General features: G+C 26.6%; 1 protein-coding gene across 2 annotated transcripts in view; it reads right to left on the bottom strand.

The window, feature by feature from the left end:
• The window catches only part of LOC129971492 (uncharacterized), a 28,698-nt gene extending 11,145 nt beyond the window's left edge, over positions 1–17,553 (bottom strand). Inside the window, exons 1-2 of one of the 2 annotated variants that reach the window (XM_056085313.1) lie at positions 17,388–17,553; positions 17,062–17,126 (exon numbers count right to left, since the gene is read on the bottom strand). The gene's annotated coding sequence lies outside the window, so the exon portion shown is untranslated. The remainder of the gene's footprint in view (positions 1–17,061; positions 17,127–17,387) is intronic. The other variant, XR_008784807.1, reaches the window with a different exon arrangement.
• Positions 17,554–17,612: the final 59 nt, after the last annotated feature.

The raw sequence follows: 17,612 nt of genomic DNA, 5'->3' as shown, positions 1-17,612 counted from the left end.
GCATTTGGATGGGTATATATTCATCATAATAGGGGTCAGAGGAAAGATGAAAGGAGGAGATGTTTACATTTAACAATAAAGTAAACTTTGCAGATTTATGAGACACAAACATTGCAGATAATTAGTAACCTTGAAGGGAAAAGGTACTAATGCGCAGTAAAATATTTCAAATCAAATGTTTATTTAATGTAAGGGCATAAATATTAAATTATGAAGAATAAATGAAAAGTTTTTAAAAATATTTTGCTAATCAAGAGTTAATTCTATTTAAAAATTAATTTAAATTATTAAAATTCTACTAAAATTATTTTTATTTAAAGAATTGCTGTTAATATGGAATGTCTTAAAAATATTATTTTTAAAGTATATATTTTATATATTTTGAAATTAAAAAAACATTATTAATGATGTTTCAACTTAAGAATATTATTATTTTTAAATATATTACATGAAATAATTAGCAAAATTTTCTTCGTACCATTCCTGAAAGCTTTTTTGCCACTTGATCTAGCCATATCAATAAGCAATTTTAAGTTCAAATTAAATGCGGTCAGAAATGACACAACACACATATACATGTGAAGAAAAAAAAAAATGAACGAAAAAGTATTTAATGTGGGGAATTTAAGGTAAAGGATTAATTTCAAAAATGCGCTCATCCTTCTGTGTTTTACCCCTTAATGATACAGAATCGTCGAAAAACGGTCGTCTCAGAATACTGAAACAAACTTTAATTCACTTTTTGCTTGTTGCCATTCTAAATAATTTTAACTATTGTATTTCTACTCTGATTGTTATAACAACAAATGATTACAATAGGGAATTAGGTTGTTTTCTGATTAAAATATTCAATGTATTTGAATTCACTGTTGAATGTAATAGTTCTTATCATCAGAACAGCAGGATAATTTAACAAATTGCTGCAAAAATTTAGCACTTTCTAAGCACCTTAGCAAAACTCTGTACAGATATACATACATGTACATCACATATTTTCTAAGCTTAGGATATTTTCTGTTTTATAATAATGCATAGTTTTTATTGGATTTTTTTTTTTTTTTTTTTTTACAAAATTAATTTTAAAATTTTAATTATTTATTTCTGTATCTACAAGACATCTTCTGGTGTAATAGAAACAATATCTTTGTTTTGGAAATAATAATAATAAAAATGAAAAAAAAAATATCAATACTAAATCAATTTCAATAATCAATCAATTTTTATAAAATTAACCATTAAGACTCGCGACCTTTTTGGATATTACTTAAAATTAAAAAGAATCAAGAGTTTATTTAAATTGATACACCATTTCTGAAAATGTCGATGTTGATGTAGCAGCATAGTTTGACCAAACAGTTTGTATTTGATTTTTTTACATATGTAACAACCAATAAGATTCGATATATGGAAAACGCAAATTTCCTCCTACACTAATTATCTATATTTAAAAATTTTATCTGTAGTCTTATAAACCTAAGCTAAAGCTAAAGTCTTATAAAGCTAAGAACTAAAGCATTTTGTAATGGCAGAAGGCTGGCAAAGTTGCTATGAAATTAATGATAGAAAAATGATATGTTCCAACTGAGTTTCTTAAGTCATTTTTTTTAATAGACAATAATAGCAGCGTTCAGAAATGGTCAAACTATTAAAAAATTGTCTTATTGATTCCTACTTCCCAAGTTTAGTAAAAGCTTTATGTTATGAAAAGAAATAAAAATGCTTTAAACATTTCTAATTTCCATAAATAACAAAAACAAATTCGTGAAGTTGAAAAACAGCTGTTTCGGTATTTGCAAGGAAAATGAAAAAAGCTAATTGAAGCATTTTCTAAAACAAGTGCAGGACAATATAACGCACTGCTTCAAAATTTAACAAATCAAATAAAGAATTTTATTTAATGAATTGCATAGAAAAACTTTTAAGTTTAAATTATAGCCCATTACGATGATTAAATAATTTGACTCGACGATTCGAAGAAGCATTGATACTGTTTTGAATTTCATTATAATAAAAATCATTGTTACAAATTATGTCCAAAACTAATATTACAAAAATTGCTAAAACTAAAAGGGGGTGGGGAATGCATTCATTCAAACAAAATTAATATAACTGAAAAGCTTAAAAACCATTTAAAATGGTGTAAAAATAATTTTTGTGCGCTGATGTTTTGATGTTGACAACACATGAACATTTTGAAATATCTCTCCTTATTGTACCTCTAATACCGAGGAAGAAATTTTCAAATTTCATGTTCCTAACTTCAATGGTTTGTCCTGCGTATTGCTCTGCCAATTAGAACAAATCTTTAAATGTAAAGAGAGATTTCATTGGGATTTTTTTTTTTAAAAATTGTTATAGAATAACGGAATCTGAACCACGAAGAATAAAAGCTTTGAAAATCTTTATTTTCTTAAAAATTTTAAGTATCCAAACTAGCAGGGTTTTTTTAAAATTTTTTATTTCCCTTTAGTAAAAACTGAAATTTGGCGTGAGTGCTCCAACAAATAGTTTTCAAATGAATGGAGAAGTACATCGAGAAAGAAATCAAGGTCATTCATGATAAAAATATCATCATACTAAATTTTACACGACCAACTAACACAATTACATACCGCAGTTAATTAAATTCAGTATAGTGCATTAAAGTCCCTCTAACAGGTCGTTCAAAGGATTGATCTACGACAGAATATCAATAAATAATTGTCTCTGTTTTTGAATAAGCGGCTGTTTAGATTGAAATATGCATACATATTTGAGCCGTTTTCTTTAAAAGTGGATACTGGAATATGTTAATGCACCCATTTTATGTTTTTTAAATATTACATAGATTTAAATTTATAATGTGAGAATTTTTAACGTATTAGTTTAAAGAAATTTGTACCTTTGATGACCTCAAATGGACCTACACCAATTTCATTGCCAACACTTGTGAAATAATAAATATGGGATTTCAAAGTAGCTTTTTATGAAATTTTTATTAACTATGTCAAAAGGCTTTATTTCAATAATTCTTCCATTTAAATTATTATAATTTTATATAAGTGCGTGCCATTTTAATTCTTATCATTATGAGAAAGTTTCTGAAAGTAGTCATGATGTATTTATTGGAGGAATATAACGTAAAAAAAATTCAGATATAATGGGCCTGACATGATGATATAAATGTGGTAGTATTATATTTTCAAATTTTCATGATATTCCTTGTCCGGGGGATAAATCTAGTGTTTTAAACTAAGCATCTTTATCAAATGAAATTTTATACAGAATTAAAAATGGTTTGTCCTTTAAAACTCTCATCCAACATTTATTTAGACAGTATGCTTCAACAACATTAATATCTTTTCGCCTTTTTTAGAATTGCATTTCCTAAAGGTTTCGTCGAAACACTAGAAAATCATCATCTAAATCATTTCGCTTTATTATATGTAATATATAATGTTTTCGGCAATGTTGTACGACGTAACAAATTTCAGAAATATATAGTAATTTCTTTTTCTTTTGGATGTCTCGATAGCTCCAAAATCACCACCATCTGATAGGTAAGAATATTCAGAATATAAAAATTTGTGATGAATAATTTCTGTAGTATCTTGGGAGGACTGCACAATTTTAAGCCAAATTAAAGCTAATTTTAAATTAGTATTTTATCCAGTGCACAAATCGTTGTAAGCTATTACATTATTTATTATTATTACTAAGTAGAGAAATTATGTGGCATAATTTTTTGAACTAAATACTAGGATTTGTGGAAAGTGGAATTAACCACTTTCAAAATAATTTTATTTGTAATTTCATTAACTACGTAAATTCCTATTGGCAAAAAAGTAAAATACTTGGTCAAAAATAATTTGTTTTCTTTGTAAACATCTTCATGCATTTCTTTTTTTTTTCATAGTCAGCTACTGCTTTAGATTCATTTTCTTATAATAGTCACTGCAAAGAATAAACAACATTTTTCCATAGACATTATTATTATTATTTTTGATTTTTCTAATAGATATACCAGTATATAGATATAATTCAAGCTGTAATTTTTTCTTGCCAGTAATACAGAAATTGTTTTATTTTTTCAAGCTTTATCAATGTACAGTAATTTCGATATCAGAAACGGCAGTCGTCATCCTAATGCAAGACCACAAACTTAATAATAATGAAATCGAAATAATTAACAAAAACCAAAGAATGTTAAAAAAAAAATCACGAAAATGACACAGCTGATCTTCATGATGAGCTAATAATCCTTTTCTCTTACGTTGAGAATAGTGAGCAATTACATCGCTTCAATCCACACCGGATGAAACGAAAAGTGAAGTTTAGTTTAGTTATATTAACGTTCCGTTTGAAAGCAACACTAGGACTATTCTGGGAAGGATCTCGTAATTTTGAACCGCGGTCAAAATGATGAGGACGACACCTGAGCCGAAATCCCCCTTTCCAAACTTCCACACCACACCAGAGGGACGACGTTTGGCCCCCGATGGATTTAACGTGCATCAGACCCGCTTACACACCGTGTTCTTCGGTGGAACCGCGCTTCGAACCTGAAGCCCTCCGGTTTCGAAGCCGAGACCTTTCCATCGCGGCCCTATAATTAACACGCGCACACACACGAAAATAGCATAATTTATCTTCATGGTGAGGTAATGATCTTTTTCTCTTACATTGATAATTGGGAGCAATTACATCTCTTCAACCCAGACCGGATGAAACAAAAAGCGAAAGAGAAACGATTAGAACAGAATTTTTGAGGCATTTACTTCCAATACTGTAATTTGATCCCAAAACGCGACCCCCCCCCCATCATTCTTCCGTGGATCGTTCGGATTCAGAACTACTTTCAGCAATAATAAGCAATATCTCATGAATTCGATTTTCATTGAGATTAGCAGTTTCGAATGCCTGGGTTGATACGCAGCAAAATGTGCAACGTTCCGGAATTCTTCATTGTGAATGCACCCAGAACATAGTTCCCCCCACTCCTTTGCCTTCACATTATATTTTATTTGAAAAGTGACACACACACACACACGCTCACAAAATCCCCAAAATACAATCTACAAGCATCTTCCGAGAGCGACGAACGACTTTTCCTTTTATTTTCATGTCGCTACGCAAATGAATTTTGAATTAATTTATGAATATTTCATTTGAAATTATGCGACTTTTTTGACAAATGAATCTTTTAGCTATGGAATCGATATATTTTAGTCGGTAAATAATAACTAGGGTCGAATTAAGTCTCCATGAGACAATGCAAAACTTAGAGCCTTTCTTCACAGCTTTCTAATTTCCAAAACTAGTTTTTAAAATTTAATATTCTGTAATAAGTAGTTAGAAGCGGTAAATTTTGACAAACTGCAGAATAAAGCATTTAATAACAAATCACTTTCACTCGAATTAATTACAATATAATGCATATAAATATATGTGAAATTTACTACCCCCCCATAAAACACAGAGAAACTAAGCAATTTTAATAATATCTAAATATTTAAGTATAGGTATGAGAAATTTTTAAATTATAAAGCAACATTAAGAAATAACAGCATAAAGCAAAAATTAGAAATGCCGTTTGAATAATCTTTCGCAAATTAAACGCGATTTAATTTTAATAAGTTCAAGTGTACTTTATTAAGTATAAATTAAATGAAAGCAAAAAATTAATTGGATTTTGTATATGCCGCAAAAGAAAGGAGGAAAAAAAAATCTGGAGGACTTCGGATTTTCCATGTTGCCCACTTTGAGTATTTAATAATAAGACATTAGTTGCAACAACATTAACATTTTAAGACATTAATGTGCATCAGGCCAAGGTACACAACGGATCTCACAAGAGGAAAGGTTGAAAATTCTCAGAGGATGAAATTTAGTATAAAGGTTAGTATTACATTTAGAATGTTCACTTACGAAAATATTAAAGCGGAATGGCCAGTTAATTTAGAGAAAATGGTCCTTAAACTTTCTGCATAGTTTAAATACTAATAATGTGTCGACGTTCCTGAGCCGCAGATAGCATAGTGGTTAAAGCGCTGTTATAGCATTCGGGAGACCCGAGTTCGATCCTGGACTAGCATGTTTAGCGTTTTTTATTCGAAAATTATTTAACAGAATTTATTTGAAATTAATTTAACAATTTACAAACAGTTTTAATTCATATATTTTCAATTTTTTTATGCAAAAGTAAATATTTATTATTCTAATTCTTGTATTATAATTTAATTTTTAGAAAAAAAAATAATTCTAAGTATGAATGTATTTTTAAATATTCAGAATTACTTAAATTAACAATTTAAATATGGTTTCAATTAATATGGTATTCATTTTAATATGGAAAAAATAAATTATTTCCTCTTAATACATAAGTTATAACTTTTTTAAAAGAAAAAATAATTATATTCATGTATATTGTTCTTGAATTATAACTATAATTTAATTTTTAAGTGTTAAAATAATTATAACTTTTACTATAAAATATTTCAAAATAACTATTTTTACCTTAAAAATCATTAAAAGTTTAAAATTTTTGGATTTTTATAAAGAAAAATTATTTATTATTACTAAACGAAGCTGTAATTATATCGGGAATTAAAGAGAGCAGCTGAAATAAATAAAATTTATATCATTATTCAAACACGATTATAAACATTCAAAATGTTAATAATCGAAAAGAAAAAGTAGAAAACAGGTGCTAAGTTCTGGAATGCATAGGGAGATGGTTCAAAAATTTTAATAACATACGATATGCTTTGTGCGCTGCACGATTTTCTGAAGAAAAACAAATATTTTTTGAAGGTAAATGATTTTTTTGATCGATTCCTTTAAAGTTTTTCTAATGGATAATCATTATTGATGAATTTTGCAAGATGTCAAAATATATCTATCTTGTTTGAATTGTTTTTTACGATAACTCCACTTAAATGTAATAAAAAATTTATCATCATTTAAGTTATACATGTAATTATTTTTGATTAATAAAAGTTACATATAAATTAAAACTGTCTGTAATTTTATTTAAATAACTTCTTAAAAGAAAAACGCGTTCCTATCTAAATTTTTTTTTATAAATAAATTATAATTCAGGTGTTAAGTGAAAGTACATTTATTTTTCCATATAAAGATTAGTATCATATTAATTGAAACCACCTTTAAAATGTTAATTTAATTTAAGTAATACTGAACATTTAAAAAATGCATATGTACTTATAAGTATTTTTCTTCTAAAAATTAAATTATAATCCAAGAATTAGGAAGCCAATTATTTATTTTTGCATAAAAAATAAAAATAAATATTAATTAAAACTGTTCGTAAATTGTTAAATTAATTTGAAATAAATTTAAAAAATAAATAAATTTAAAAAAAAAAGGCAAAAAATGCTAATCCAGTTTCGAACTCGGGTTTCCCGAATACTACGCCAGCGCTTTAACCACTATATTATTCGCGGCTCGGCAACGGTGACGCGGTTTTAGTATATAAGCTATGGATAAAGTTTGAGGCTATTTTCTCGAAATTGAGTAGCCATTGCGCTTTAATATTTTTGTAAGTGAACATTCTAAATGTATACTACCATTATACTAAATCTCATCCCGAATTGAATTTTCAACCTCTTGCCTTCCCCTTGTTAGTAGAAATCAGAACTTAATCCACGGTTCTTCAATAGGATATGAAGTGTTGCTTTACAAAATGATCTTGTTCAACAAATTCGTCTCATTTAACAAATTTTCAATATAATTAATTCAATTCAAAATAACATCGAAAATGTAATGGCAAATCTATAATATAAATATAATGTGCGTGTTGGCACTCTACAGGCCAGACCGTTCGACCTACAGCTACCAAGCTCTAAACCTCGGTCGGAAATGTGCACTTGGGGTCCATTTTTTTGAATTTTTAATTAGAATTTTAATTATTAATTAAAAATTAACTTTCCCGCCAAAAAAAATTATTTTCCCCACTGCCAAATGAGTAAGGCTTCAGCATTTCCCCCCCACGCTACTGAGGCTAGACTTAAGATTTTTCGGCCGATTATTTCAAACGATTCTATTCATTTTCTTAATGTTTGATGCATTTAAAATTAAATATTGTAAATTAATCGATCTTTCAGATTCATTCTGAAGTACTTTTGAATTAAAATAAAACAGAATAAAGGAAATTAAAAATTTCTAATCTGCATAGCGTTACCCCAACTGGCGTAAAAAAATTCAAGCATTTGCGTTAACATAACGCGATGAAAATTCACGCATGCGCATTGTGTTCTGATTGTTGACAAATTTTATCAACGGATGCGACTTGATTTAAATTATTTTTAGGTCAGTTGCATGCTTTTGTAATTAAATTGTATTTATGTTAGTTATATACTTTTTTTTTGTATATGCTTATAGTTTTAAGTACATCGTTTTTTAAGTAGTTTTTTTAAACCCGTTTTCGACCGATTATTTTAAACGATTCATTTTATTTTCTTAGTATTTGATGCATTTAAAATTAAACATTGTTAATTAATCGATCTACTCATGATGAATCTGAGAAAATTTTGTTGACAGATTCTTGAGATATTACATAAATTAAGAAAGATATTCTTTAGTGCCCATAAAGTTTAAACGCTCAGTCACTCTGTTTTCAGTAATCATATAAAAAAAATGCTTTGTTTCAGTAAAAAAAAAAAAAGAAAAAAAAAAAGAAGAAATATTAGATTAATAGCAGATTAATCCTTTCCACTTTAATTTAAAGCATAAATTCTAAGGTTAACAGAAAATTAGAGAGATACATATTACGTTATGACTGAAGGCCTTTATAATATTATGAGTGAATTATATGACCATCAAAATTTGAAGTTTAAAAATATTTTGATGAAGAATCTATTAAAGTAGGAATTACGTAAAATATTTAATTATTAAACGGACATTAAGACTGGCAAACCGGCTGGTCGCCAAAGGCGGCTAGTAATAAATAAAATGGTGCATATTTTTTCCAATAAAAATCCGATAAGAATTATCTATGGAAGTCTGTTCACTGTCAAGTCTTGGCAAGAGGTTCTACTTTGGCACTCATTCTCGGATTTCAAAATAGATGCGTTCTGATAACAGGTTTTTATGTTAGGTTGAAGCCAGATAAAATGCAAAAACGAAACTGGTAAACAAGATTCCGGCGAAAAAAAGATTCAAGTAATTATGAACACTTCGATCCCCACCACCAGTAATTTTCTCCGATTGTTCAAGTACCATTAGGTTTACTTTCCAGTGATTATGCGCCCATACATACACAGATGTCTTTTCTCTTTGCAGGGTTTCGATCGATATTTTTTCAGTCCGCCATATTCTTGCAACATCAGCGTTCTTCATTCCCACTCTTCTTGCGCAACCTGACACACGAGCCGTAACTAAAAGGAATCGGAGAAAAGCCATTCTGAACAGATAGCAAAAGCGTTTTGATCGGATTACAGACTCGTTTTAACAGAGATTCTCATTTAACTCAATTTAATTCTTTGACCTTTATTTCGCATTGAACAACGGTTTTTTCAGTGTTCTCCACCATACGGCAGCTCTATAAAGAATTCATGCCGTCCACTATCTTTCAGAGAAGTGCTTGCTCACTGGTATATAAGTTTTCTGTAAGAATTTTATGCGTTATCAAGAAAATCTGTGAAATTTGCACATAGCACAGTTTTTGTTTGCACGCTATTTTGGATTTTTGCGTGTACACTACATCCCCTCGACAAATAAACAAAAATTTTAATGCAGATTAGCAATGATTACCAGAATGACACATTTCGATTCCAAGTAAGCGAAAATCAGCGTATTATTAGAAAAGTTACATGTCTGCAAAAAGAGTAGCAGACAGGGTGGCTATAGAAACTGTGGGAAAAAAAAACAAAATTGGCCTGACAAATTTGCAGCATTTTCCTGACTTGCAGCTTTTAATTTATATTAATTTTTTGGTTATTACACAATTCAGAAACACTGTATATGTGAAATACAAATTATTAAAAATAGTTGTATGTGTTATTTAACATAAAAATATAAATATTTCTGTAAAATTTCATTTTTTTTTTTAAAAAATGGTAAAACAATGGTAATAGTAAAATGATAAAACTATTATAATAGCATAGTAAATTTCTCATATGGAAAAAAATACTGGAAATTTTATTAAAATACTTTGCTTCTAAAACTGCATAATAATTCTAGGAAAATAAAAACTACTCTTTGCAACAAAAGTTAAATTATTCTAACCTTAAATTCTGATGTAAAAAATGAAGATTTTAACAGAATTTCGAGATTTCTATTCTTAAACTAAAATAACTAGAAACAATTCTGTATAGAATTATTTTCTCACTTGAATAATAGTGAGCAATGTCAAAATAAATTACTATGCAACATATATTTAATAAGATTATGTATTCAAAATCTTGTTGAAAAAATATTTTTTGAATATATGTTTTATCTTCATTATAATATAGTTCAGAATCACATAACAATATATTTAATTTCTATTTCAGATAGTTTTTAGAAGAAAGAGGATTCAAAAGCACGCCTACTCCAAAGAACAAGCCTCATCACTCAACTAATTTGCAGAGTTAGCATATTGCTTTTATGACATTGTCTTTTCTATGCCTAACAAATCAACAAATATTCTTAAATTCCTTAAGCCAAAATGTTGTCATTCGGAGGCCTTTTCAAGGCAAAGAAAAGGAAAGCAATTTTATTATTTAATCTTTTTTATTATACACTGAAAATCTTTTAATGTATGCCCATAAAATAACATTTAAAAAAATTTAAAATCTATCAATTATCTAATTATTCTTTTTTAATTTTTGTTTAGGAACAAAATTTTATTTAGTTATAGTTATCTTAATTTTGATACTTTTCACATTGTTAAAAAGACATTTACAGAAATAGTTTTAATTAATCTAAGTATTAACAAGTTAGGACTTAAAATGCAAAGCTTATTACTTAAAAATCTTTCTTATACTTTACTTCCAAAATAATTTTAGATTAAACAGACAAAATTACACTTATCTATAACTATTTTTTAGAAAACTACAAAGATATATTTTCTGAACTGAATACTTAATATAATTTTAAAAAAAAAGCATTAAATATTATTTTCTTAATTGCAGATTTAACATAACAGAATAAAATAGAAATCTTATGCCAGAGTTGAAGGCTCTTATACATTTTTACACCATGGAAAAAAATAAAAAAAAGAGGAGGGACCCCCCCCCCCAATTTTACCCTTTAAAAGGCCGTTTTTTTCTAGTTGTATTATATTTTTAGGCTTGAAATTAGAATAAGAAAATTGATTCATTTAACTTATTAGATAAATTTAATTTGATTAATTAATTAATTTGGTAAATTAATAACTAAGTAATAAATCCAGACACATCATTTTGTGTAAGATAAAGAACTGAATCATCTTTCTGTCTTTTCAAAACAATTTGTCAGAACTTATGTCAACCTACATAAATTCATACAAAGATTGATAAATTTGGTGGGAAGCATATTTCCCATGGCCCTAGAAAGGGTTAATGGAAAATTTTCCTGAATTTTTCTAAGTACTTTGCAATTAAAAAAAAATTTCAGCAGATCCAGACACATCATTTTGTGTAAGATAAAGAACTGAATCATCTTTCTGTCTTTTCAAAACAATTTGTCAGAACTTATGTCAACCTACATAAATTCATACAAAGATTGATAAATTTGGTGGGAAGCATATTTCCCATGGCCCTAGAAAGGGTTAATGGAAAATTTTCCTGAATTTTTCTAAGTACTTTGCAATTAAAAAAAAATTTCAGCAGCAACTCAATCTAAGTAAGGGTTTGAATAATCTGTGAAAGATTTTAATTTGATTGCTTATATTTTTATACTGTAATCAAACATTTATGAACTAATCTATGAATAACTTTAAATGAATATTTGATGTAAATTTTCAATTGCTTTCCAAAAATTATTTGATTTAATATTATGTCTTTCTCAAGAAACAAGAAGCCAGCTAGTGTTTGATACACTGCATTAATTTCAGGTATAAAAATAAAATTGATAGAAAAAAAATCTGATAGATAACAGTTAGCAAATTTTATTATTGATAGTTTCTTTAACCCTTATGTTCATTTTGTATAGTATACCATACATACAACTTTATAAAAATATACTACCACTATAAAATAATTTTTAACTTAGTTTTATTAAATGATTTTTATTACACGATTTATTTATTTATTTTTTGATATTTTTTATAGTGCAAAGAAGCTACCTATATACATTTTTTTTGCTTTTCTTCAAAAAATCAATCTTGCCACGATAAGGGTTAAAAAACTCTTGGAAGCAGATTATGTTTCATAACAGAGCAGATCATGCTGAATGGTAAATTTTGCACAGTTGTTTCCAAAGGACAGAAGAATGATTAAGTATTTTTCATACAATCATGTTTTTGACATGCATGCTGAATTATTAGTTTTCAATTTATTGAATTTTTAGTTTTAAGTCTGCAATTAAATAAAAGTATTAAGCAATTTAAAACACTAGAAATGCTTCCATATTTGAAACTCCCTGGTGAATTAATAATAAATACAAATTAATGCTATATCAAAAATTTATAGAAATTTTGACAATTTTTTTGTAGGAAGATCTTTGAAAAGTGATAATTTTGATAATTGATGCTTCCATTTAAATTAAAGTGACATTCATTTGTCCAAGTTATGTTTCTGAGGAAAGTCCCCTTCAATGGGGCCCAATAATTTACCTTGAGGTATTCTTTGAACTTTTATTTATGAAATGATGACTGTTCAGCCTTTTCCTCACCAAGGAAGTAAGAATATTGTAATTTGCAATAACTTATGCATCTTGAAAATATATTTTCTAGGAGGATAATGGAAAATCGAAAAACAGTGTTTGTATTCTCTCTCTCTCTCTTTACAGCTAAGTTACATTTACATACAATAAAAATTGATATTTCAAAACATTGTCATACATATACAACATTTATGAAAACATGCAATTCCTTTAGAAAATTTAATGTCAAAAACACAAATTCAAGCAAAGAATTTTTTTTTCCTTTTTTAGTATTTTACTACTTCCATTTGAGATATTTCAAATGTTTAGTTTTTCAGTTTTGATATAATGAATCTTTATCTTGAAATTTAAATATAAGAAATGCCTTACATCTAAATTTGCGATAAGCCCTCTAAACTAAAAAAATAAACACACATATATCTGCAAATAGTAGGGATTGAAGCATGGAACTTTGTGCCTGTATTAATTTAACTTATCAGCAACTACCACAGAAGCCTCAGGATTTTCATACTACTATTAAGGTTTTAATTAGAAGTATGTCTAATTGAAGAAAATAAAAACTCGTTTCTCACTTTCTCCTTCCCACGAAACATTGAAACTATCAAATGTAAAATACTTCATTTATTGAAAATTTAGACAATATTTGATTAAATAAATATTACAATGTTAATAATAAAATGTTTCAGCTAAAAATGTTGGTATTTTAAGAATTATAAATTGTTCATTTTTTTTAAAAAATTGTCAATAAAAATAATTTTATTTGACATTCAGGAAATATTATTATTTATTTTGAGAAGAAGAATATTATGAAATGTTTGTTTTTATTACAGATTTTTTTTTTAACAATAAAAAGTGTAAAGAAACTTTCATTAACTGACAAATTTTTAGATGCATCTCCAGTTCTTTTCCTACCTTTTATCATAAGACCTTTTACATATTAAAATTCTTCTATTTATTATTAAATTTGAAATTTATATTTTTATGAAAGAATGTCACACTGAAATAAATTGTTGATCAATTGAACTAATGTACACAATTGTATATTTCTTATTAAACAAGAGTGAATATACTTTTCTAGATAGATTGCAAGATAATTAAAGATACTTTGAAATTGATAATTATGATTTTTTTAAATTTAAATTCATTAAAAATTCATCTTAGAGTTCATGTTATAGGACAGTTATATTTCATTTCTGTGGCTAAGCCAAACACATATCATTGTCTCTTTTCTAGTTTTGTTGAAGTCGATGTATTTTTAAACATCTGGTATTTCAATTGGTATATAAAACTTTTCAGAAATTATTTTAAAAACTGATTTGACATTTTTTCTGTTCTTTCAAAATAATTTTTAGATAATGTTTAATATTTATATCTACAGAAGTATTTTTAATGTTTTTTTAAAAATTGATTTTGAATAATTTAAAAAAAAAATTAATTTTACATCAGTTTTTTAATATTTGATATTTTAATGCAATTTAAACACATTTACTGAAATCTATACTTTAAATTGGACACTAACAGATTAAAGATTAAAAAAATGCTCAACTCCTAATTTTATTGCCAAAAATTAGCTATGTTTTAATTAGCATCCATGAGAAGCTGTAAGATTCTGATCATAGCTTGATGATTTTCAAGATTTTTTTTTTTTTTTTTAATCCATGTGTTGGATTTGAAGAAAATTTAATTGTATACGACTATCATTCTTGCTTGGCATTCATAGCTTTCTTTGTTATGATTTTTTTAAAAGTTTCTTAAAATTTTGGAGTCAAATAGTTTAATATAATTAGAATTAAAAATATGATGGATAATACAAACTTTTTTTAATGCTATGGACTTCTGCGAGCTCTCTTTTCTTAACATATTAAGAAACTGCAGGTCCTATAACTTAAACTACTGATTTCCAGCAAAATTTGGGAAAAATATTTTCATTCAGTGTATTGATAAGTTTAAAAAAATATATTAATCATTAATAAAAATAATTCAGATAACAGTGGCAAAATCACATGAACTATATGAAAATCTTATTGAGTTTTATTATTTTTCCTGATAGGAGTGAAAAAAAATAATCAAAATTTAACAACTTATATTTTCCTATTATTGCAATTTATCAAAATAATAGGATAAAAAAAATTGGAATTCTTGGAAAGATATTGCAGTAATTCTTTATTTTCAATAAATTATTAAAATTAGGACTTTTTGCAAATTAGCCACATTATTTATTTGGCTGCAATAGTTTCACAAACAAGCTAAATTATTTAGCTTCTTGGAACCTTTTAACAGAATGTGCCATTTTTGTTTAATTTGTTAATTCCATTTTTCATTTTGAAAGGCTTCTTCAATTGAAATCCTTCAGTACAACTATTTCAAATGTATTCAATATCCTAAAAAATTTTTTAATACCACAAGATTGTTTTTTTCTTTTTGAAATTTTAAGTTTATAACATATAGGTTTGTTTCAGTTTGGAAGTATAATCTTCACCAAATAACAAATAGGCTGTATCACATTAAAGTAGGTCAGTTCCTTCCTTCCTTTATTGTAAAAAAATCCTTTGAATAAGCAACAGTGAAGATAATAGAAATAAAAATAAGAAAAAACATGTAATGACATCCACAATTTAAAAAAAAAAAAAAAAAACTATATAAGGTTTGTTTTTGGATATTCACCAAGCTTCTAAGTTACATCACCATGAAATAAAAGCTGTTCAATTTCTTTGATTAAAAACAAATGAACTTGTCAATAATAGTTAAAAAACAATAAATATTTTGCAAATTTTCCATTTCTTAATTTCAACAAGAATAATGTCACTGTTTTATCTTGATTAAAAAAAAAAGTAAGTATGCTATGAGTCCCCATTCCTGGTTCAAAGAAATCCTATCCCCAGACTTAATCAAATTACTGTTATTAGACATACTTGTAACAAAGCTACATATATAGTATTTTTTTTTTGTAAACGAGCATAAAATTTTCAACAATATGAAGGGTATGAAATACATGATACAAATACAGTTCAAATTTCTATAACAATTGTTTTTATTTTAAAGATTCTTTTCTTTGTTTATCCCCCCCACTAAAATATACATTCAAAGAATAAAAACAAAATGCCATATTGTTTCTTCTGATTCTAAGCAAATTTCAATTTCCCATCCCATTTTTTTTAAAAGCATTTCAACCTAACTACTAAAACAAACAAATATATTATTAAAAAGCACAAATGAATATTGGTTTAAGTGAAATATAGATGTTATAATAATAAATTTGCATTTTTTCCATTTCCTTTTTACTGTACTTTGTTCACATAATTTTTTAAACTTGAAATTCTTTTGTAAACATTGATATCAATCACCTTTATACCAAAGTTTGAATTAAAAAGTGAAAAAAATAATAATTGTGATAATAAGTATTGAAACAATACCAGCAAAAATGGCCAGTCACAATTTAAAAAATACTCAGTATTTAAAAAGACAACCAAAATTAATTATATCAAGTACTATAAACAATTTACTGCCTAATATTATGAAAAAAAAATACAATTAAAGCACATATTTATCTTTATTGCAGTAAATTAGCATTATAAAAATAATTTTTCACAAATTACTTGGAATAGAAATGTAATCGATAAACAATTACTTTGCAATTAAGAATTTTGTATTCTTCTTAACTTTTACTACACAATTTCAATACATCAACATTAAATTAAACTTTACACTATACAGGAAGCACTGAATTGCATTATATGGAGGAAAATATTTGGAAACTATCTTCTAAAGCAAATGCTTAAAGAAATTTGACATCCAAGAAATTTAAAGATCACAATATTCACATATAAGAAATATAAAGGTATTTTATGCCAGTGAACATAGCTTGCTTAATTCACTAATTGGTAATAACTTCTTGATAACTAATCACCATTTAGTAAATATCCTCAATAGAAGTTCTATTCATTTTATAGCAGAGAACTGAATTGCTATGATGTATTTAATAATAATAATAATAATAAAAATGCTCAAATATATTTAGTACATGAAGAGAAATCAAATATTTTTAAGTGACAAGTGAAAAAATTGAAACATTAATTTATTGATCATTCAAAAATTTATCAAAATATGAAATGTATCAAAAATTACATATTATCAATTTTTAAGAAAGCATAAAACTAAAGTATTAAGAAATATATCCGGATTTAAAATCTAGATTAATTAAAAAAAAACTATTTTTAAATAATAATCACCTATATACTTAATGAAATGTCAAATAATTAATAGTCATAAATTTCTTACCTTTAGCAGTTTTTGAAGCAGAAATTCAACAAATATTCATTTGCTACAACATTTATAAACAGGATCTGAAATTCATAATGGTGGCTTACATTAAAAGCAGCATTAGTAATGGACGCTACGAGTAACGCATTTACAAAAACGAATTACAACGAATTATAGATGTTTAAAAACAGTGATAAAGGAACGCAATAAATTGTACCAAAAAATGCTTACTTCACATCTAAGAATAATAACTAAAGAAATTTTAGTAAACTTATAAATATAGGAAAGTTATTTGAAACAACAAATGGCACAAAACCATAGGTGGTTAAACAAACTTCTCTTACCATCAAAACACTCGCAGTGATTTTTATAAGGTAATACTATTGTAGATGGTCATAAGCCTTATAATCACATACTTATTAAAGACAAATACACAATGCACATCTCATTCCAAAACGGAAAATTCCGTTTTAAATAAACGCTCACGCTCACATCTTTAATATTTTTTTTTAATAAAGAAGTCAATCAGTGATGCCAACATATTTAAATAAACATAAACATATCAAAAC

Source organism: Argiope bruennichi, chromosome 6 (assembly GCF_947563725.1).
Source record: "Argiope bruennichi chromosome 6, qqArgBrue1.1, whole genome shotgun sequence".
NCBI classification, from domain to species: Eukaryota; Metazoa; Arthropoda; class Arachnida; order Araneae; family Araneidae; genus Argiope; species Argiope bruennichi.
The sequence above is the reverse complement of the archived record's forward strand: the minus strand, read 5'-3'. Positions and strand labels throughout refer to the sequence as shown.